Consider the following 23,569-nt stretch of genomic DNA (forward strand, 5'->3'; position numbering starts at 1 on the left):
ACTCAGCTTCCAACCACATCCACCCACATCTATTTATGATGTGCTGTGGACTGCAGAAACCGGAGTAAGCGGTGGCTCCATGGGTTCCTTTTCCCAGAAACTCAGCAACGCCAGCAGGAGAAGAATCAGAGAGTCTGGACTTCAGTGAAAAGCTGCTTGACATAGGGAAGAGAAGCTGGTGCCTTATTTTGCTTCAGATTACCTAGAAATCACCGGAGAGGCAAGCCTGACTGGCAGGTGGACCAGCTGGGTCACAACAGGCGCAGATGTCCTGGCTTTGCTGGGTTTTGGAGCGAAGGGCTCGTGCCTTCGCCTTAACTGCTCTGGGAATGCGAGCTGCAGCCGGGGGGGCAGGAAAGATGCCAGATCAGAAAGAGAGACAGGCATTGGGCCAGTGGGAACAGCTTGGTTAAGATGAGCATCAGTCTGAGATCATTTTAATCAGCAGGACTAGGTAATCTATGCCGTGTCTCCCTTGGAAAACCAGTGCTTAAAGTCAGGAACCTTTAGCTGGGGTTGCTAATGACTATGTTGAGCCAGGGTACGTGATTACAGGCTATTGATTACTCTCCTTCTGGAGAACAGCAAATATAGTTCCTGGACTGAAGAAAGAACGATAGATACATAAGCAACTACAGACTCTGTATAGTCCAGCTACAACAGCACTCAAGGTTTCTAAAGTAAGCTGGGAACAAAGCAAAGACATATATGTGAGATAAGATAAAATCCTGCAGCATTAACAGAGTATGACCATGCCAGGCAAACTGACAGTTCCTTTCAGTGAGATCGCTGTTTATAGAAAGAAAATTCCAATTAATGTCATCTACCAGGATTTCAGCAAAGCACTTGGTATGGTGAGAAATCCGTAGTTAGGCTGGAGGTGATGGTGAGTGAAATCAGATGAGCTGTCAGCCAGAGAGGAAGATGTGAGGGGGGTGCTGAAAAGGGAGTGCACAGAGATGGGTTTAATGATGTTCCTCACAGCCCATCCCTGAAGGCTGACTGCGTTTAGGTTCTGTTACTGGCCAGACACAACCAAATAAGAAACATGCAGGAAAAGAAAAAAAAAAGGGGGGAAGATGGCAGTTTGAGAAGCATCCCTGAGGTCATTGGAGACTTGGACTTCACTGGAAAGATCACAGGGACATCAAGCAGCCTAAGCCATAAAGAAGAGGGAATCTGAAGGACCAGGATAATGAGATAAGTAATAACGGTAAGGTTTTACAAGCCCTCACCTGGAAAAGTATGTGCAGGTCCAAAACACAGTCTCAAGCAGGGCTGGATGCAGGGAAAGCTGTGCAGGTCATCAATGGGATGTGAAGTTTTATGATAAGAGACCAGAAGAGCTCAGCCTAGTGAAAAAACAGCAGAGAGGTAATGACTGCTGTCTAAAAATCCCAACTAGCAAATAAAGAACAGAGAGGGTGATGTGCTGTTAAATATAAAAAGTAGCTCAAGCACACTGCCCTAGGCCAGCAGGGAAGTATTCCAGCTGGAATCAGGCAGTACTCCTCCTCATCCCCGAGGATACCCCGACCTGGGCACAGGAACCTTGATCTGCTCACCAAAAAAGATTTTCTGGTGTGGCAGCGGTGGTTACACACAGCTGCTTGCCTGGACACTGTTGGGTCTCTCTAGGAACCTCCCAAAGCCTCTGAGATGCAGGTGATTGACGCTGCCCAAAGAGCCTGGATCAACCCAGTAGAGCCCCCCAACTCTCCTGTAGCAGACAGCAGGTTTGGACGTTCCTACACAGAGCCGTTTCCCCACCGCTGGTGTCTGAGAGCAGTCTGCTCTCCAAACCCTTCTCAACCACACCAGGGCACTCAGGAGCATAACACAGATCCTGACAACGCAGCTGACAGTACCGTGGTGGTGGAACTGAAAATGTAGATGGGCACCAAGGAAAAGAAACAACCTTGGTTTTGTTCTAGGGCTGGGTATACAAAGCACCTGCAAAGTCTCCTTGTCCAGAAGACACCTGCCCTGAGGCTCTGCTGGGAGCTTGCAAGGATGGCTGCATCCCTACTGGGACCAGGCAGCTGCATGAACAAGCACAGGGTCAGTCCACAAGGCCATTGTGGGGACATGACCTGTCACCAAGCCACGACCAGGGCTGCCACCAGGGCCCTCCCTGGCATTCCCAGCTCTCCTCCCTGGTGGTTAGCGGCAGGTGGAGGGGGGCCATGAGCATCCCACACCCCCCCTCATCTATCGGGTGAGATTCCCCTGTGCACGCTCCATATGCGCAGCAGAGTGGCTTGGAGAAGAGCCAGCGTGCAGAAAATGAGAAGCAGATGTAATCTCAGCAGAACAGGAACCAGGGGACACAATTAGAATGAGTGTCTCAATAATTAAAACACCCTAATGAGCATGCTGGCAGGAAAGGTCTCTGCCGCTACACTGCAGGTGCGGAGCTGATGCAGTGTCCCCTCCTCAGGACCCAGGCTTGGCATAAGGAGAGCCAAAATTCACTTCTGAGCTCCTAGGAGCTCTCTAGAGGGCTGCCCATCTCAGGTTTTCTCCACCAGCCCCAAAACATGGATTTCCAGAGCAGGAGGCAGTCTTTCAGGCTGCAGCCCCAAGCATCCTACAGCGGTGACAGCTTTTAGGAGGAGATGGCTCCATCTCAAGGGAGCACCTGGGACATAGGAGCAAGAGGAATCAAGGCAATACAAGGTGACCAGCTCCCCCATGATGCCTATAATGTTCCCACAGGTGTCCCTCTCCGGGCAGGGGAGGACAAGGGGGAGGCGCAACCAGATCCAGGGAGCTTAGGGGGTGAGTGGATCCAAAGGCAGGAGCAGCCCATGGCTGAGCTTGGCAAGGGAGAAGGAAACCGGCTGGAAGAGGAAGCGAAGGCAAAGCCAGGGCTCTCCAAAAGCCCAGAACCGCACCCATGCTGGTTCCCAATTTTCAGGTCCTTCAGGCAAGAAGTACTTGCCAGTTCTCACCATTTCCCCATACCTCTTGTGATGCCACAGGCCCCTGGTGTCACAGGAAGATGTTTTGGGTTCAGTTGGTGGGGTTTTTTTAAAAGAAAAGCAGCACCAGCTGTCAGAGTCCAGCTAGAAACATGAAACGCGGTTTCAACAGACCACAGATAAGCACACAATAGATTGCTCCCGTTACATGCTTATTTCCTAGTGAACACCATGAAGCTGAAGTGCATAACCTGCCCTGAGGCAAATCCTTCTCACAGCAGCTATTTAAGAATTGCTTCATTTTTTGAAAACTTCCTGTGCTGTTGATAACTGAATAATACCCTTAAAACCTGCACCCGTACTTGGCCTGAGCTTATGTAGCTTCGTCTTTCAGCCGCTGGGATCAGGTGCAGCTCTGCTGGGTGGAACGTGGTGGTTCTCCAGCCAGGCACTGGTACCCCATGCTGAAGACACCTCTGATCACCCAAGCTTTCACAACAAAGCCTTTGTTTCCCATCTTCATCCATCAGTCACTTTCATCACTGACTTTTCTCCAATTTATTGACCCCCTTCTGATCAGCCCCGGTGAGTCATGGCAGCGAAGCCATAACTACTGCAACCCTCCAGCCCAGGGTCTGATCTGAGAGTTAATCACGGCCACACACTGGAGGTGTGATCCCGTTCAGTATTCACCCTGCTTCCCCAAACCTCTTTCATTTTCAACAAAACACACCGTTGGCCGGGTGCGCCTGCAGAATGAGCGCTCCAGCTCTCTATATCACTGAACTGCCATCTTAATTATATATATACAGCTCCCCCAGTCTTTCCATCCAACAGATATTTTTTCAGAGAGCTCATTTTGGTTTTCTTCCAGGCGTTGATCACGGAGGAGCAGCAGCTCTGCAGAACTCAGCTGAGTCTTCAGCGCTGCTCCTGCTGTGGTCGCTACCTCTCAGACCTGTTTCCCAGCCTGTATCGATATGTTGCACAAATGTCCAGCCCAGAGTGACCTCCCACCCTCTGCTTTTGGTGTCCTTCCAGAGGAGCACCAGCCCAGCCCACTGAAGTCCATTGTTTTGGTTTTTTTCATGTTCAAGAGGGTCTCTGAAGTCCTCCAGCTGATCCAGCTGTGGAAGAGCCTGACGCTCACTGCATCCGACATGGATGCTTATGGCAGGCAGGCGATACCATGTGGGATACCTGCGGTATGACACTGCCACCGACTGGGATAAATCTCACACTTAGCTAAAGCGCAGGCAGAAAGGGTTTGTCTTTGGCAGCCTCCCATTGCATCCTCAAAAACAAACCGCGGAGGTGAGGGCTGTATAGTGGATGGCATAGAGGGTGTGAAAAATCACATGGACAGTCAGACTCCAAGGGATGTTTTTCACAGAGCAGTGCTGGTGCAGATGTGATCTCAAAACCTCAGAAAGGTGGAGGAAAGAACAGAAGCCTCAGCAGATGCCAAGTCCTGCCACTGAGCCGGAATGCTGCTGTACACCAGGGCTGAAGGGCTGGAAAGCAGACCTGCAGCAGGGGAGGGGGAGGTCCTGGTGGGCAGGTTGGCCAGGAGTCAGCTCCGTGCCCTTGAGGAGATGAAGGCCAACTGCTGGATGATGTAGGAGAGGTGTCAGCTGAACCATCAACCAAAACACAGGTGAGGAGAAGAGCTCCACTGGAGAGTGAAATGAGGGAGCAGTGGAAAGGGCAGAGGGTACCAGAGCTAAAGGACTCCTTTCCAAGAACTCAGACAACCCCTTAAAGCTTCCAGAAATGCCATTGCCCTGGGGCAACAGGCAGCAGCACACCTTGCTGTGGTCAGGACCAGTTCTGCCCCTTCCAGCAGTCCCCGTCACTGGCCAGAGTCCAAGAGGGTGGGAATCAAACTGTCCTTCACAAAAGCTGCCTGCACATCTCAGTTAAAGGACAGGCATCACCTCAGATTTCTGATTATCACTTAATAGAAGGAAATGACCCAGTCTGACAGAAACTGGCAGGCTATTATTAACGATTATTTGAATCCTTCAGTAAACTGGAGCCCTGGTCAGCTCAGAGCCTCTTCCAGACCCCTCTTTGGGCTACAGATACCCATGTCCTCTGCTCTAGACAACTCTCAGTCTGGGAGGAGGTGTAAGGATAGGACACGAGTACCCCCAGGGACAGGGCTGATGCCCTCAGAGACCCCATCAGGCTGATTTCACCGGGAGGTGAACGTTTCCACATGTAGATTCCCGGAATGAAACATTCCCATTGCTCACAGGAACAAACCTGGTCCCCGCTTCAGCATTAAACACTGTAATAACATGTTGTATAATGCAGATCCCTGTCATCTTAACTAGCATTTGAAACTGGATGTTTTGGTTTGGAAAAGAAAACAGCATTTTGCCTCAAAGTTAAGTTTCCCATAGACAATATTGACCAAAACATCAGGATGCTGATGAAAACACTGCCAGGAAATTTCCATCCATAGAGGTCTAAGGAAATGCAATCTGTCTTCCAGCACTAATTCCCTGTGACCGGGAGAAGCCACTCCAGGTCAGCTCTGGGCCCACCAGATGTGGTGAGGATGTGATGCAGGTGGGCACCCTCGAGTGGGTCAGGCTGAGTACCCCGTGGCGGGGGGGAGGGAGGCTTTCCCTCTTCCCTCGGAGCCCACCTGCACCACCCCTGTCTGCACGTACGTGCCTGGAAGAGCTCCGAAAGGGCACCCAGACTTCGCTTGCAGGGACACAGCCTTGCCTTCGCCTTGTGAGTGTGGCCCATCCCCCTCCCAGTGTGAAACACTGCGAGTGAATCACTTGGAGCAGCCAGGTGATGAACCGGCACTGAGCAAGCACTCGCGATGGGGAGCGCGTGACCCACTGCAAATATTGAATGACGAGTTCATCAGAGCAAGACCTTAGTGCATCCCTCAAGCTCCCTTCAGGAGAGCTGAACCAGCATTATTTCTTAGGGCTCACGTACAAGTGCAGACACGGTCCCTTACCCAAAAACCCAACACCCCCCCCAAGAGCACCTGCAGGCTGCAATCACCCCTGATACCCCCCCAGCACTCACTGCGCCCACCACAGATGCACACAGCCTCCATACGCAGTGCATCCCCTTCACACACATACACCTATACCCCCCCTTTTCCCATGCACCCCAATAAGTACACACTCCCCGGTGTGCCTACACAGACTTTTGCTCCTTGGAGAACCCAGACCAACGCACCACTGACCTGCACCCAAACGCCTCACCTGATCCAGTAGCCCTGGCTGGTTTTTCCTTTCTAGAGCCATCCATAAGACTGGGCCCTCCAGTCCCTGGCTCTTACATCTAATTCACCCTCCTAACGCCTCTGCACACTGCAGAGCATCCCAGCACATCACGTTGCCTCCTCCAGGGCCTTTCCCAACAAGCTCAGGTCTCAGGGATTAGAAAATGCCTTTTTAGCCTATTTGTCACTCCCAGCTTGAGGACAACGTCTTGGATGTCTGGGACTGCTCTCTCTCTCCAGGACCTTCACCCCCGTGCTGTGCGTTACGCACAGGCCAAGGCCATATGCAGCGAGAGAGCTGGTAAGTGCAGGTGCAACAGGGGCTGGTGTCCAGGGGACCTTCTGCGGGGAAATGAGAGAGGAAGATGGGGAACAAAGCTAGACATTCCCCACAGGCAGCTGGTGCTGCTTCACTGGTTTTAATTTGCATTTTTCCTCATGTTTTTAATAGCCATTAAAAGAAGATGGGGTATGTGCCTTCCATCCACACAAACACAGGGATAAGTTTGCAAGATAACTGCCTAGAAAGAAAGTATTAGTGTTTGTGCTCCGTGCAAACAATACACAGAACTAATTCTTCTAAGATGGTAAGTAACTATTATTTTTAATTAGCAATTAAATGACTTGGTAATTTCTTGCATTTAAATAGTAATATAGGTACAAACAATGCTAAGCAAATAACATCTTTAGCATTTAATTACTAGGCTCTTCTATGAATTATTTAGCAAGTGGGCAAATACACTACTCCAAAGAAATCCATTGCTGCAATTAAGTGATTTTTAATTATTTCTTTGTCTGGGTTGCTGTCCTGCCTGCCACCATTCATGTGCAGGAACATGCATGGCGGTGCCTGGGTGTTCTGTGGCTGATGGAGCTGAATCCCCCCCAGAAGAACAACCCAGGCTGGCTGCAAATGCACCAGAGTTCATCGCCCACTCCCCTGCCACCCTGCAGCACCGCAGGTCTGACAGCACCACGTGTGCAGCTGGCACTACCAAAACCACAACAAGCTCCCCTAGAGCTATCTTCAGGAAGGTTTTAAATAAGGGAAGTCCTGGTCTCATGAAAGCATGGGGATCTCCAGAAACCACCTGCGCCCAGCACTGAAATAAGTCCAAGGATACTCAGAACAGTCACTCACTTTGTTAAAATGCAGCTGAAGGGGTTCTCCCAGAACTCCCTGGTCACCAATCTGCATCTCACTCATATCTAACCTAAATCTCGTTAGCTCTAAACTAAACTGATCGCTTTTCATCTTGTGCCAGCAGACGCAAAGAACAATTGATTACTTTATAACAGCTTTATGTGTTGGGAAGTTTACTCCCTTTCTTTGCTAATAAAATTCAACTTGCTCTGTCAACCCTCTTGGTCCTTCTTAACTCCCTCAAGTCCTGCTGCTTTCTCTGGCAGGGTTGGAGCAATGTTGGGAACACACAGGGCTCTGCAGAAAGACAGCAGAAGGATGCATCTGCAACAGAGAACCAAGCCACGCAAGAAAAACTCTGCCAAGGCTTCCTGCTCTCACCCTTCAACACTGCTTCCCAGTTTCAGAGCATATTTCTGAGATCTGGTGGAACGTGGGATGACCTGAGAAGAAGATAACAATTGCAAGAGGAGCATCCCATTCATCCCATGCCATGCCATGCCACCCCGCACTGAGCCTGCTTGGTGGAAGGAGGGCTGACTCTGCTTTGCCTGGGACACCACCAGGCAGGGCTGGATTGCACCACACTGTGCAGGAGCGACAATTCCTTCTGAGGTCAGGCAGAGGGGAAGAGCTGGAGCCTGGCACTGTCTGCTCGTGGGATGAAATCGAATCGTTTCTTGACAAGCCTCCTGCTCAGACAGCAACATCACCACCAAACCCCAGTGCTTGCCAGGCAGCGTGCTCAACTGCAGCTCCCATTTCAGAGGAAAATAGAAAACATCAACAGAGGCAACCTTAAATTAATGCCTTGCCCCGCTCGGGTGGTACCCCTCAGCCCTGCGCATCAGCACATGTTTCCAAATCAGCAAACATCTCCTTGAGGACTTGAATTATTCAAGCCATTTTGGCAAGACAGCTTAAGCTTTGCCCAAAGCTGCTCCATTTATCAGCTCCAGCAACGGCAGCATGTGAAACCAACCCCTTTTGCTGCTCTGGGCTCCCTGTCTGCCAGCAGGCGAAAGCGTGCAGAGGGAGGAACGAGGAGGAACTGCGCAGGGTGCTCTTCTTAGCCAGGACTGTGCCTTCTCGCACCTTAGCTCAGCCCGAAGTAACACCAAAGACAAGGGCTGCGACACAGCAAGTGCCTGGGGAGTTTTAGTAATTCTTTTGCTCGGTGACAAGGAACCTGGGACTGGAAGGGACCCAGGAGCCAGCCCTGGTGCAATCCAAGGTTGTACACATCGTTCCAGAAATGGATCCTGCTTTGCCAAACCCAGCTCAGCCTCTCCTCACCAAGGCTGTTCCCAAAGCCGATGTTTGGGGGGGGGGGGGGGGGGGGGGGGTTGCAGCTAGAAGGTGTTCACAGCAAAGCTGCAATGCTGGCTCTTACACCAGCACCAGCTTTCACCTGTGGTTGCCAGTTATACCCCCACCCATTGGAGACGGTGGTCGGACCACCCCTTCTTTGATCTCAATTCACTCAGCAAAATCGCTTCTGTCCTGGGACTGGCTTTCTTCAGTCCAAGTCTGCCAGACCACTCTGTCTCCAAATTCCGCTGTCCCATATTACTCTGCTTTTTGTTACAACATCCACAGCTCCACAGAGCTCCTGGGTCCACCAGCCAAGTCTCCAGAAGCCAGGCCAGGATCCCAGCCCAAGCTGCTGCCCACACGCTGAGAGCAGGCACCAGGCAGAGGAAGGAACGTGCCCTGGTGAGGGCTCTTCCACATCTATCCTTGCGTTAAGGACCACAGCAGCTCAGCTGCCCCACGTCATCACTGAGAAGTCCACATCATCCACCCAAGCCATGGTCTGGCCACTATTGGCATCTGCACAGGATCTGAAACATCTCCTGGGGCTCCTGGGAGCTAACGGGCAGGTACCTGAGGCCATTCCCCATCCTGCCACACTGGGCTTCGGTCAGCCCACCACTGTGGGCTGTGGTGGGCTACAAACATCCACAGCTCAGGACATGCCTGGCCACAGCCCACCCTACTGCTGACACCTTCAGGTGGCCAAGCCCCCCCCAGCTCGGGGAGCTCACTGCCATGCGGGGGGAGGCACCTGTAGCTCAGCCCCTGGATCCTGGGCTGCCCGGGGAAGGGGAAGAGCCAGGAGGTAAAGGGAGGCGACTGCTGGGCAGAGGGGAACGCTCGTGAAACCACACGCGGGCACCATGCCCCATCGGACTGGAAAGGGTTCAACCAAGGGTTGAACCAAGGACTCCCGCTATTAAATCCACCAAGCTTCTGCTCTCCAAATGAGAAGTCCAGCCCTGCTGCTGGCTCACAGACCTGTTCAGACCTCTCCCCTGGAGACAACTATCCCATCTATTCCAACAGGGACAGGAATGGCTTCAGCCCGGCTCCAAGTGGCTCCTGCCCAACTCAGAAGGCAGCAAGAAGAGAACAGCAGCCAGAAAAGAGCAGGGCTGGAGGGTGCACAGCAGACAAACGGCACAGCCAGAGCCCTGCAAAGAGGCAAGTTGATGAAACAGCATCTACAGAGCTTCCTCTGCCGTGGGACTGACAAATGCTCTCCAACCCAGCACCCACACACAATAATAAATCCAAAGGGAAAATGAAGTTTTCAAATGCCAACATGGGCTAAACACTCTCGTCTAGGAACATCACAGGAAAAAAAGAGTAAACACCCTGCCTCTGGCAGCTGAATCCTCTGGAATTTATCCCCTCCACCTGTACAGCTCAAAGGGAAGCAGGAGAGGGAGGGAGAGAAGTGAAGGCAAAACCTTGCTGGAATTGGTCTCCCCCTTCCACGAAGCACCGCAGCTGTTTGCAGGCTGCAAGGCTGGCAGTGGGGGCTGCCCAGCCACGCTGCAGCCCCCGACAGAGTTTTAACGGGGAGAACAGCCCTCCAAATTTTTGCAGGCAGGTGCTTGACATTGCAGGACCAAGCAGAAGACCCGAAGAGCTGAGGCAACCAACAACAGCAATCCCAGAAGAGAGCTCCTCCGCAGCAGTGGCAAAACACCTCCTGTCAGCTGAGATGTGCTGATAAAAATGCAGATCGATTCCAGGGCCAAGTCTCCAGCTTGTGTAAAATCGATGCTGTTCCCGTGACTGGAGCAGATTGCTACTGACTCCAAGTACTGTTATCTACCATCAGCGGCAAGAGACACAAGGCTGCAGGAAGCCAGGGTATCCCATTCCTGCTTCCCGCAGGGAAGGTGCTAATCGAATCTTACTTCTGTCACAACTCCCAGCATCTGGAGCACTCCCCCAGCACCAGCGACACTTCAACAAGCAGCAAACTGGCCATGCAGGCAAAGGAACTGGGAGCTACTGTGTGGATCAAGGTGAGGCTGTGGAGCCTCTGGAGTCTAACCAGACCCAGAGTCTGCTCCAGGGATGTGTTGTGGGGTGGTCACAGCTGGTGTATAGCACGAGAAACCAGCTGCCAGATGTAGAGCACTAGGGCAACCATGAACCCACTGCAGATGCAGCACTGCCCTGGATCACAGCAAGGGCTCAAGCAGATCCCTCTGACCCATCATCATCATCGCCTTAGTCCAGGCTGTAGCCAAAGCCACTCACAGCTTCTCCAGTGAATGAGACCATGGCCAAGGAATCCGTGCTGGACTGGTGGTATGAGTGGCCCAAACGGGATGGCCAGGCTTAACGCTCCTGCCTGGCCTGATGGCTTTTTAGTGGTCATGGGGGCAAAGGACCTTGCTTTTGTAAAGTCTTGGCTGGAGCCAGCTCAGATACCCGCCCAGCACAGGGCAAGGCTCTCCAATCCCTCCTCCAAACTTACTCAGCAGTGCAAAAGATAGCCCTGACGTCTGATGCTGCCTGCTATATTCATCTGCTGTTGGCAGATATTTTGGTGCTAATGAGCCCTGGGGATCTTCTAGAGGCTCCAAAAGATCACCTTCAGAGCAGGAAGGGTTTTCTGGCTTCTGTAGATTCAGCTGTCCTGTTACTCTTGCCAGAGGCAGCCTTACAACACGGTCACTTCCCCCTGCCCTCCACCTGGTAGGAGTGCTGTCAAGACATTTTAATCTGCAGGTACGTGTTGGTTGGTGCAGAAAGTCCTGCAGAATTCCTGAGCCCACCGCTCACAGAACTGGCGTTAGCCCCCCCCAGAGCCCTCCTGCCTCCCTCAAGGTCAGTGCTGCTGAGAGCTCAGCCAAGCCAGCTCATGCTGAAGCCAAGTGGGCACAGGGGCTCTTCCCTGCAAACCCAGGGTTTCAGAATGGACCCGGCCCTTCCCGGGTTGATTCCCAGAAATATCAGCACCAGGAAAGTCCCACCCAGCTGCCAGAGACAATAGTTCCACATCCCATCACCACTCTCACAGCTAGACCATGCAGCTCTGTACTCAGCATATGAAATCAGGGGGAAACAAGCCCACACTGCCCCCCTCTCGGGGGGGTGGACGTTGGTTTGGGGACCACAGCAGCAGTATTGCCCCTGCAGCTCAGCACCAGGACTGCTGAAGCCCTCTCTCACCCGGGTCACCAGCCAGGGACCCCCACATCACTTGCACATGCAGACCCCCAGCAGACAGAGGCTGTCCACATCAGGAGCCCAGGCTCACCAGGATCGCATCGGGCACTCTGCCACGAAGCCAACAGGCATTGCAGAGCAGCCAAAGGCACTTAGCTCCTGCCTGATGCTTCCTTCTAGGTGGGCTTCATCACCTGGAGCCCTTTCCCGAAGTCCAGCACTCACTGCCGGAGAGCTGCGCTGCAGGTCATGCTGCTTTTTATCCCAAGCCCTGACACTGCTGCTATTTCCCACTGGGGAAGGGAAATTCAGGATTGGTCCCATATTCCTTAAGGGTCAGACCTGTATCTCTGAGCCTGGGAAGCAGAGCACGAGGTGCAGTGGGAGGGAAGGAGCATCCCAAGAACTAGAGCCTCAGGCAACAAAGAGACCCCAAATCCTTGTTTCTCCCTTCCCACACGCACCGTGCCAGCCCTACGCTGTGTGTGCAGAGCAGGAACAGGCGGGGCAGACAGGGGAGATGGGACCACCTGTCTGCAACGCCAAACCATCAGCCCTGTTGAAGCAGGACCACGCTCAGTGGAGACCTGTGTCTCATCCACCCACCCACTCAGGGCTGCAGCTCATCCAGTTGTCCCCGAGCCGGGCTCCGGCACAGCGCCAGATAGCTAAGCTCCCCGGCAGCGCCGGTCCTGTACTCCCCTTGCTAATAGCACCAAGGCCCCTTGTGCCAGGACACTTTGTGCCATCGCAATGCCAAGCACTTGTCAATGCTTCTTGATTTGCTTGCCTGCCCCGTAAGAGCCGAGAAATGCATCCCTCTGCTCATTCCTGGAAGCATGTTGGCACGCCAGGAAGGGTGGCTGACCCGAGTCCTCTGGCGAGACTTCTCTTACTGGAAAAGAGAATCACAACCCAGAGACACATGGTCCCTACCCCAAACCCTGGCTCGTCACCTTCTGGCAGGGCCAAGAGCTCCTTGGCTGATGGGGATGAGGTTCTCTCTGCTGTGACCAGCTGAGCTCTGCTCTCTGGGGGGTGTTACTGATCTGCCTGTCCCACACAGCTCCGGAGTCTCCATCATCATTTACGGCAACACCATCAAGCAAAGATGAGCTAGTAGGTAGGTCTGCTGGCGTAACTGTACCCATGGCAGCAGCTCTCAGTCATCACCCACCTCCCCAGTGGGTTTGTTGGAGCTTTGGTTGCACCTCATGTGCTCCTGACCTGGAACAAAGAGGATCTCACGGCTGGGCAATGAGAACGGCTCCCCACCCCGTGGCTCTCTGCAGCGGACAGCAGGCTGTCAGAGAGCATCCTTTGCAGCAGCCCTTGCTCCCCACAGGAGACAGAGCATCACTGACCACTTCTCCCTCTCCCAGGAAGGTGTCCAGCCCTGGAGCACATCCCAATCTTTGCTGGAGAAGTGCTCCAAGCTGCCAATGCACAGTGTACAAACCAGGGAGAAGGGAACACCTAGCTTATCGCTGGCCAAAGGCAGGCACAGCCAGAGGGGTTTGGGTCTGCCCAAGCAGGGGTTAAGCATTGCACCACTCTTTCGGAGCAGTCCCAGGGCAGATGGCAACGTGACCCCCAACCAAAACCAGCTCTGTGCCCAGTCACCTCTCCGAGTCAATCTTTCACCAGGCTGCAGAACCTGACGTGGTCTCTGCACTCTGGGGCAGGGATCAAGGAGCATTGTATTGCATTTGGCTGTGAACCTCGTCATGTCCCGACACCTACCTCCCTCCAGCGCTGCAGGCGAGTCCTTGCCTCTCCCACAGGAGCAAGGTCCAGCTCACACAGAGTGGCAGCAGCCATGGGGTTTTCAGTGTGGTGAAGCAGAAGGTAACGCAGGACAGCCCGAGCAGCCTCCCTCCTCCCTGATTCACCCTCGTGGTCACATTATTCCTCTGATATTTGTCTGTAAGTGGATCACCCTCGCTCTGACCCACTGTACAGCCTCAGCAAGGTGGACCCTGCTCCTCCCCCATCACCTCGGTGACACGGTGCCCAGATTCACACAGAGCATCCCCATGGCTCTCTGTCAATGGGCAAGGCTTGGCCAGCTGGTGGGGACGGAGGGCTGGGGCAAGCGGTCCATGTCCATCCAGTGGATCAGCATCACTGGATCCTGTAGAGGGGGGAACAAGACGGCTGCTCCAGGGGGAGGCCAGGAATGCAGGAGAGAAAGAAGAGGAGAGCCAGAGAATACTGTGAAACACAAGACCTTGAAACAAGCAAGGAAAAGTTGGCCTGCATCATCCAGCCTTCCAGGCCTTAATCCCTTCGTTAGCACACATGCCTGACACAATTAAAGACAAACTCGCAAATCTGCAATGCAGCCCATCTGCACCAGCAGAGGGTCCTGTGAATTCATCTCTGCACTCACTGGTACGTCCCAAGCCCAGGAGCATTTCCGATGTGGTACAGCTCTATGGGGCTGCCCCCCAGGTCCAGCTGTCCCCCATGCTCAGGGACTGGGCTCTGCAGAGGGGCCCCAAGCATTGGGGAGGGATGGGGACAGGCTGGCCGAGGCAGGGGAGGTCTCTGGGGAGAGCTGGGGCTGGTTGCGCACAACCAAGAGGAGCAAAGGCACAGGCAATGGCTGGAGAAGGTGCAACCAACGCCAGGAGAGGTGGTGTGGTGGTGGGAACGGGCCAGGACAAATGAGCAAGGCAATAAGGACAGGGCAGACAGGAGAGCGAATGCTGGGGCTGGTGGGGGTTGCAGACAATGGTTTGCTTGTCACTTGGTCCCTGCACTCCTGCCATGGTGGCCTGGAGGTCTCCCCATTCTTCTAGATCACCAGCTCCCTAAGGTGGGCTGCCACCTCTGTGCCTGCACCCCACGCTGTCCCCAGCGGGACCCTATGCTGCGGCCAAGTCTCTAAAGGCCACAGCAACACAAACAATAGGAAGTGACGTACCACAGCAGGACACAAGGGCTGTCTAGGGCAGCCCCGTCTGGTCTTAAGAACCTGCAAACCCTGCGAGATCCAGAACAGCTTGCTGACAGGTTTATCTCAGCTCAAAGTGAGGTACGAACCAGGCTGCATGAAAGGGAAAAAGGCAGTGAGACGGCACAATCTCTCCTCCAAGGCAGAGCACTGTGGGCTTCACAGTGATTTTTCACCTTAATGCCATGAGCGTTGCCAGAGCTGGCACTGCACCAAGATCTTCCACCCCACAAGCAGAGCCTGCAGCCGCAGCACCCCGAGCTGGGCCACCCTCAATGCCCCGCTGAAAATTTGGACTATGACGAAGGATGGCAAAGACACTCCTGCATACACTGCAGGGACAATGCGTGACCCCATACGTCTTCATAGGTATCTGTGGCAGCGTGTATGTATGTATGTATGTATGTCTGCCCACGTGCCTGGTGTGCCTCTGCTTGGAGGTGCACTGGAGAGCAATGAATGGCTCCGCTTTTCCCCGAAGGCTGTTTATCCATTTATTGCTGCTTTTCTTGGCCTATCGCTTTCTGGTTTATTATCACCTTGGATTTATTTCTTTATTTTATTTAATGCATTGAAGAATTTACATGCTCAGAGCATGGGCACTTAGAGATGCTTTCAGAGCCACCTTACCAGGTGACTGCGCGGGCTCCGCAGCAGCTCTGGTTTGCTTGTGCTGCTGGGGTAGGAGAGCCACACGATGAGGGCAGGTGGCAGTGCCACAAGATGCAGCACTGTCCAGCTGCACATCCCTATGAACAGGGATGGAGGCAGTCAGCATGGAGGTGAAGACTGTGAGCAACCTAACTTATGGTGAGAAACACCTCTGGTCTCCTTTCTTGGAGAAATAGCCTGTTTGCAGGGGACCCAGAAACTTGGAGATGAAATAGAGGCACTTCGTCTGAATTAACAAACCAAAGCTGCTGTCACTGCAGATCTTGGGAGAGAAAAATATTAATAATAAGAAAAATAATAATCAAGCGATCGGGTCCCACGGGATCTACAGAAGCTGCTCAAGATCTGTTACAGCATTGAACCTTGTGTCTTCATGGATCCCCAGAGAGACGTGCTCATTTCTGTGGCTTCACTCCCTGCACCTACAAGTGGGGTACCTGGTCCAGCTGGCCAAGGGCTACCACTGCCAGGTGTCAGCTAAGACACATGAAGAGCCTGCGGGGAGGATGCCATGGTGAGATCCAGGCGCTATGCTGAAGCTACCCCAGCAGCCACTCTCCAGGTCAGGAGTTAAGAACTTGTCCTCGGAAGGGGCTGCTGACCACCATACCCTGTAACCTCTCCAGGAACTCCCCACCCCAGCCTAAACCCAGCTTGTTCCTCCCCAAGCAGCACTCAGACTGGAGGCTGCTCCACAATCTCAGAGCCTGCAGATGAGATCAGCAACAGCCCACGCCCAGGATGAGCGTGACAGGAGTGCTGGCATCTCCAGCATCTCCATGCCAGAGGCCAGGTGGGGAGATCCAGGTCCTGTTGCTCATGCCCTTCTCCCCGCAAAACCAGCACTTAAGGGCAGGCACCCGTGGCAGACCCTAGCCCAGGGAGCATGTGGGCAGCATCTCCCAGCCTCCTGCAGGCAGGACAGACTCTCACCACCACAGACCACTGCCCTCTTCCTCCAAAGCCACCAAGCCACAGCACCAACACTGAGCTGTGCTGTGGAGAGGAACAACTGCCAGGAATACCTTCCCATGGCCAGCATCGTCCTTCTACCCCTCAGCCACTGCCCCAGTACCCACTGGCTGGTGACGCTGTGGGAGAGCATCGATTGCAGATGGGGCTGAGCAGGCAGCAATGAGGCAAGCTGAGATCTGGGGACACCATCCCCTCCCCTGGACACCGCGGAGCTGCTGGACACAGTGCATGGTGCTGTGGAGCCAAGGGCAGGCGAGAGCCCCAGTTACACCCACAGGAACAACAGCAGATTCATGGGGCAGGGGCACGTTTGGGGTTTATTTGGGGAAGCACCAAGAACTGGCCTGACGTCAACAACCAGGGACAACTCAGAGCAGGCAAAAGATGTGCCTGAAGCTGGGCTAAGCTCTTGGCTCAGAGCCGGTTAAATGGCAGTCAGCTACGCAGGGAAGAGGTGCCATGCAGCAGCTCCAGGAGCCACAGCACAGCCTGGAAGGGGCCAGCTGACAGGCCAGAACAGGCAGTTTATTTCCCCAGCACATGCAGAGCCCGAGCCCTGCCCAAGGAGTTGCTCTGCTTGTCTCAACAGTGCAATCGAAAGGACCTCAGGACCACGCTGGGCAGCAGGTCAAGGACTGGCTCCTGGCTCCAAAAGGGTCCACAGGCTCAAGAGCCACAAGCAGAACACTGCTGAGGGCAGAGCCAGGACCGAGGACTTCAGGGATGCCGATCCCTGCGGGCTTGGTCATTTCAGACCCACACTACAGGTCATTCCTCGGGTCACGGCAGCTCTGCCCCAGCAGGCAGCAGCTCCTGCCATAGACCTCGCTCCTGCCATGCCTCCAGCAGCCTCCCCCGGCTCTGCTCTAGGTCCTTGTGCTTCATCTCCTGGCCTCATGCCCCGGAGCTGCCAGCCCCCTGCCACCCTCCACCCATCTGGCAGCCCTCTCCATTTATCTTTATGCCTTTAATCCTTCAGTTAAATGGTGCAGCTCTGCACTCCAAGCTGGAAAGAAACAGCCTAATGGCCATTAAGCTCCCCTTCAGAATATTAGATTCAGATCCATCAATTTTACTTTGTAGAGAATATTTGCAGTAAAATCAGAGCAGCTCCCAGGCGCCTGACAGCCCAACAGTGTTTTCTTCCCAGGAGCAGCTGTTCAGAAAACACATCGGCTCAGGATTTACTGACAGTTGGCGATGGGAGATAGTTCAGAGCCACAAGGCAGAGGATGCCACCCCCTTCTGCCACCCATGTCAGCTTCTGTGAAGAAACCACAGAGCCGATAAGCCAGCTCTGCTGCTGTAACCCTCTGGCTTTCCAGCGCCCACCCACAGCCTCCAGCGCTGTGGTCACCAAGCAGGCGCTGGTCACTGGTGTGCAGCCCACTCCATCCCCACTGAGGGCTGGGAATGCTGCCCCAGCAGCGCTGCAGGCAGCGCAGCAGGGCTGGCCAACTGCTAAGGGAAACAGAGCAGATTTCTCCAGCAGAAGCAGGACTTGCCTACGTTGCCCAGCCAGTGCCACCTGCAACAGGTGGACAGCACGTTGGTGAGAGCCACCGGCCGCTCCCAGCCTGGGGAGCAGGTTGGCAAGCAGGCAGCGTGGCTGTGCATCCCTGCAGCAGCACCAAATCCTCCCCGAGGGGACCTGCAGGTTGGGCATTTCACCCCTGCAAGGTGCTTACGGCTTGCAGAGGTGATGCCAGGTGTCTCCCCGATGGAAGCAGAGGCATGAGGAGCAGCGCTGAGCACAGGACCCACACAGCTCCCCAGGGCACAGCCTCACCCAAAGATCTGCACTTTTACTGCCTGCAAGGAGCAGCCTGGGGCTGTGCTGCCGAAGACAAGACCAGAGGTACAAGACGACAGAACCTGTTCCCACCCAGCCCACCTGCCACGACAACCCTCCCCACCTCCCATCCCATGCACCAGCCCTACCAAGGCTCCGCCAGGACATCCTCCCCAGAGCAAACCTAGAGGATGCCCACCACCTCCTGGCTGCAAACCCAAAGACTGGCACACTCCTAATGATATTAAAAAATCCTAATGGTATTAAAAGCGAAGAACACCACCAGATTGGTGGTGGGTTTTTTTTATTATCTTGCAGGGGCCTTGCCCGCTTAGCTGCAAACTGGGTGTTACTGGGACAACAAGTTCCCACTGGGTGCGGTGGGTCTGTTCAGTGCTGGATGTGCGCCCCACGGTGACAGGTACTGGAGTGGGCAGGCGGGAGGCCTGGGGTAGCTGGTTACAGCATCACAGCCCGAGCCCGGGGTGACGAGGCACTTGCAGAGGGAGACTCGTCAAGTAGACAGAACCGGAGTCACGCTTCACCCATACTGCAAACAGGTCTGCCCTGCCAGCCTCGGGATTTTGCCTCCTTTCAGGCAGATTTATGGCAAATAATAATAGCTGGGAGGAAGCAGAAGACCTCTGGGAATGGCAGGAAGGTAAGGATGGGAGTCAAGCACGGCAGAGCCCCTAACCACTGTCAAATCCACACCTGCCGCCCCTAACGGCTTTCATCCTCATGTTTAGTGTGAGGCTCTGCACCAAAAAGCATCTCCAGCAAGCCCAGTCTTCCCAAGGCTCGGGAGAGGCGAATTCCCTCCGCCATGGGCAGGGCTCACTGAAGCTGCCGGCATCCCATGGGGAGCTCCCACAGCTCCAACTCTTCCCAAGGGGGCCAAGATATAAATTACGCCCACTCCCTCGGGGGGCTGCTTGGGCTGGCTCCTCTGTCCCAGGGCGCTGGGCAATGCTCCTCTGCTTCCACACAGCCCCCCCGGCTCCAGCAGGGAGAAAACAGCTGGATTTCATTTGAAAGTTTCTGCGAGCCAAGCGGCTCTCCCGACCCGAGGGTGGGCACCCTCCCAGCCCCCCAGCCCGGGGGTCTCACAGCCACCCCTTCCTGCCAACAGAACTCCAAAATCAGCAGTTTTGCAGCAGCTGCAGAAATTCCCCGTTTTCCACTTCTCCTTCCCCAGAACACCCACCCCGATTGCTTCATCTAGTAGCGATATTTCTTCCAAAATCTTTTTATTATCCCCCCACCCCAAGCTGTCACAGGCCCCCCGGCAGCACCCCCACCCCTGAGACACCCCACCTCCCCGCAGGGTGGGCGCCGAAGCCCCCGGGAGCCCTAGCCGAGGCAGCTCGTGGCGAGGGGCGGTGGGGGGGCAGCCGGCACCGGGAGCGCCCCCCCCGCCGCCCCTGCGGAGCCTCTGGCGGGCGGCGCCCGGCGCAGCCCCGGGGCTCAGCCGCCGCCCCGGTAATACCGCGATTAAACTTTCCCGAGGCCCCCCCGCCCCAAGCCCGGTTGCCCCCGGCTCACCTGTACTCCGGGCGGGGGGGGGCCTCAGCCGCCCCGCGGCTCCCGGAGCCCATCCGGACCGACCCCGGTCCCGGCCGATCAACGGTGCGTCCTTCCCCGCCCGGGGGAGCGAAACAGAACCACCACCGGCGCTTGCGGGGCCGGGGTTTGAATTCGTCCAACCCGCCCTGATTGGGCTGCGGAGGGGGGGGGGGGGGGTGGCGGGGTGGGGCCCGGGACTCGGAGGGGGGAGGGCGGAGTGTTGGATGCGGGGGGTGGAGGGATGCGGGAGGTGTGGTAGCGGGGGGATGCAGCGGCTGTGAGGAGGCAGGAGGGTGTGGGGGCCGTGCGGGGATGCGGGGGAGGTGGGAGCAGGGGGATGCCGGGGGGAGTGGGTAGCAGCGGGATGGCAGCGGGATGGGATAACGTGGGGATGCAGGAAGGTGTGGGGGAGGTAGTGCCGGGGGGATGTGGTACTCTGGGGATGCAGGGGGTGCGGAGGGGTGTGGTACCCTGGGGATGCAGGGGGTGTTGGGGGGTGCAGGGAGATGGGAAGCAGGGGGTGCGGGGGGGTGCAGGAGGGTGTAAACATGCAGGGGATGAGGTGCAATGGGGGTGGTAGGGGGGGTGGGACATGCAGGGGGCTGTGGTACCCCAGCAAGCCATGGGGATGCAGTGGGTGTGAGGAACACAAGGGGATGTGCTGTCATGCAGGGAGGGGGGGGGGGTGGCAGCGGGGGGGTGTGATATAGTGTGATGCTGCAGGGGGCTGTGGGGATGCAGGATGGTAGGGGGCTGCTGTGGGGGTGGTACCATAGGAGGACCTTGGGGATGCAGGGAGAGCAGGGGGGAACTGCAGGGAGGAGTAGTGCCATGGGGCTGCTGTGGAAATGCAGGGTGGGGGTAAGGTGGCTGTAGGGCCATGTGGCACTACGGGGGCTGGCCTGGGGGGTGGCAGTGCCATGGGGGTGACCGTGGGGATGCAGGGGGCAGGCCCAGCCTTGGGGGCACCAGGGATGCAGCAGGGATGCAGGGGAGCGAGGTGACTTGTGGGGTTGCTGTGGGGACGTGGGGGGTGTGGGGGTCGTGGAGCGGTGGGCAGTGCTGCGGCGGGGGGGATACTGCTTTGAGGATGCAGGGGAAATTCGGTGGTGCAGGGGGAGCACAAGGAGTGGTGCTGTGGGGAGGATGGTGGCCCTGAGGGAGGGTGCAGGGCAGCAGGGTGCCATGAGGAGGGGTGGCTGTGCAAGGTGAACAGTGCATGGGAGCCACAGAGGAGTGTCCCAGCATTTGTGGGACCGGGGGTGGGGGTGGGGTGGGGTGGGGGGAGGGGAGTGATGTCGATGCCAGGGGTCAGAGCAGGAGGCTGTGGGTGGCACCTCTGGGCAGCAGTGGGGCGAAGGAGGAGGCACAGCCAAGGGGGATTCTGGGGATCCAGGCTCAGGACCCACAGGATTTTTCGGTCAGGATAAGATCCCTGTCAAATGCCAGCATGGGAGTTACATCATTGCTGCTGCTTGTGCTCAGCACCAGCTCGCAGCTGGGAGCATGCTTTGCTGTCAACGATTAGCAGAGCTCCCTTCTCCTGCTGGGGCATCTCCAGGGAACTTGTGGGGCCAGCAGGGTGACAGCGGGGACAGGAGAGCAGTGATGGAGCTGCCGTTCCTCTCTAGCAAAGTGCTACCAGCACACCCTGAGACCATTCCTGCAGCCAAGCACAGCTGCTGCTACTGCACCACAGCCATCCCCTGGCTGGATCCGTCCCTCCTGTTCTCCTGAGCAATGCACCAGAGCTGCCTCCCCGCACGAGCGCGGGAGCAGAGCACAGAGGGTGACCACGCTCCCCTTTCCCCTGTTGCAGCCTAACGGAGCTTTGAGCTCTCAAGCCTCCTGTGTATGCTCCTGCCTCCTGTCCTAGCATCTTCTCAGGCTGGAATGTGTCACATGGACTTTTGTCCTCTGCAACAGTACAGAATAGATACACAGAGCAATAAATGTATTAGAGGGGCGTTCAAAGCTGTGGCTGCTGGTGGTGGGCCTCTGCTGATGCTCAGTCGATGCTTGCAGGCCTGTGTCTCACACACACACTCAAGTTCCTTCTAACGTTCCCCACAGAGACCCCCACCCGCAGCACCCAGCCGACTGCTGCGCTCACCACCACCAGCCACGGATGATGCTCCCTCCCGCCAGCTCCTTTCCCAGGAGGATGCTGGCATCGGGGATCACAGGGAGTTAGCCTGGTGGCAGGGGTCTGAGAGCCGGAGCTGTGCCCAGGGAAGTCACTGCAACAGCCTGTGCTGTGCTCTTTGTGACACTCCTGCTGTTGGCACAGCCACCTTCCTGCAAAACCCTTTTTCCCTGAGGTCTTTGATCCTGCAGAGCAGATTACGCGCTCGCTGTGTGCTGGATCTGTGGGGTGTCACCCCTAGTCTGGCCACTCAAACTTGGGGAACCACAGGATATGCACAGATGAATTGGGACAGGAGGGGTTTGAAACCTTCCCAGACCAGCACCTGGATGAAGCCACAACGGCACCGGCAGGGGACTGTCACAGGGAGCCACTTTCTGCTTCCCAGAGCTCCCAGAGAGGTCTGGGCTTACACTGTCAGATGCACCACAGCTCCCCAGAGTCGGTCCCTTCCACAGGATGGGTCCTGGGCGCTCCCCGCAGGATGCTCTGGGCGCTGAGTGGAGAGGGCATGTTTGGTTTGGGGAGGACAGACGGGCTGTGTCCCTCCCTCACTCTCCTGAGGCTTTGAGGCCAGCAAAAGCACCAGCTCCTCACCCTCCCCAGCCCGAGTGCAGGGGACAGAGGTGCAGCCCCAGGGTCTGCTATGGAAATCGGGGGTCTCAGAGCAGCACAGCTGCATCTGTGCCACGGGGGGTAAGAAAATCCTATGATGCTGCAGAGCAGTTCCCGCAGCAGCCTGGGCTGGAGGCTGGCACTGAAGCCGCAGGCAGGAGTGACCATCACTCGCTGCGAGGAAATCACACCCTGCTCCCCTCCTCCGGTTCGTCTTTCATCTCCCGGGCATTGCAGGGGCCGCACAACCTTCGGGAAAAGGTGCAGGGATGAGACGCAACTGGCAAACGGCAAAGGCAGGACGGCGCCAGAGCCGTGTGGCTGCTCTCCCAGGTGTCCTCGAGGGTTGGCACCTGCTCCGCACATCTCTGGAGCCATTTGAGCTCAGTCCCTTGTACTTGCCAAGGCCAGGATGAGTCACAGCTGCTACAGAACTCACACCTCCTGCAGGTCCCTTCTGTTTTTCCCCAGCGAGCATGCTTTGGCGCATGCCATAGCCAAGAGAATCCATTCCGGCTGGGAGCTGGGGAGCCTCAACCTCTGTCCCCAGCACTGGAAGGAGCATGCAGAACTCCAGCTTTTGGAAAACCCTCCAAAGCTCTTAGAGGACCGACCAGGTGCAGAGCTGAGGGTAGGTTCTTTCTGGCACAAACTTTGGGACATGTTGGTGATGTTTTCCCCTCAAATCACAGAAGGCAGCTGCCTGCAGCTCCTAAAACCCCACGTATAGCACAGCAAAGCTCCCACCACACATATTCCCCCCTCCTCTCTTCCATCCTGCCCTGAGCCTGTCCAGGACCAGCTTCTCGGGAGAGAAGCTGCTGGGCTGAATGTGCCAGAGCCAAGCCTGGGTTGGAAGCTCATTATGGGCTTCTCATTAAGTGGGAGGAGGTGCCCATCAGTGAGACTGAGACTTTCGCTTCACAGGTGGTGGGATGCTCAGAGCAAAGGTAAGCTTTAATAGGGTGCTCCCCCCCCTGCATCACATAGAAAAATTCACCATCTGTATTTGCTTAAATTTTTCAGCCCTTGCTCAGGGAACAG

The 23,569-nt window shown here is 55.7% G+C and overlaps 1 protein-coding gene across 2 annotated transcripts in view; it reads right to left on the reverse strand.

The window, feature by feature from the left end:
- The window catches only part of CTXN1 (cortexin 1), a 38,994-nt gene extending 19,099 nt beyond the window's left edge, over positions 1 to 19,895 (reverse strand). The window contains exons 1-2 of one of the 2 annotated variants that reach the window (XM_037382408.1): positions 19,744 to 19,895; positions 1,236 to 1,352 (exon numbers count right to left, since the gene is read on the reverse strand). The gene's annotated coding sequence lies outside the window, so the exon portion shown is untranslated. The remainder of the gene's footprint in view (positions 1 to 1,235; positions 1,353 to 19,743) is intronic. The other variant, XM_037382409.1, reaches the window with a different exon arrangement.
- Between the last annotated feature and the right edge of the window lie 3,674 nt (positions 19,896 to 23,569).

This window comes from Falco rusticolus, chromosome 4 (genome assembly GCF_015220075.1).
Source record: "Falco rusticolus isolate bFalRus1 chromosome 4, bFalRus1.pri, whole genome shotgun sequence".
Taxonomy (NCBI): domain Eukaryota; kingdom Metazoa; phylum Chordata; class Aves; order Falconiformes; family Falconidae; genus Falco; species Falco rusticolus.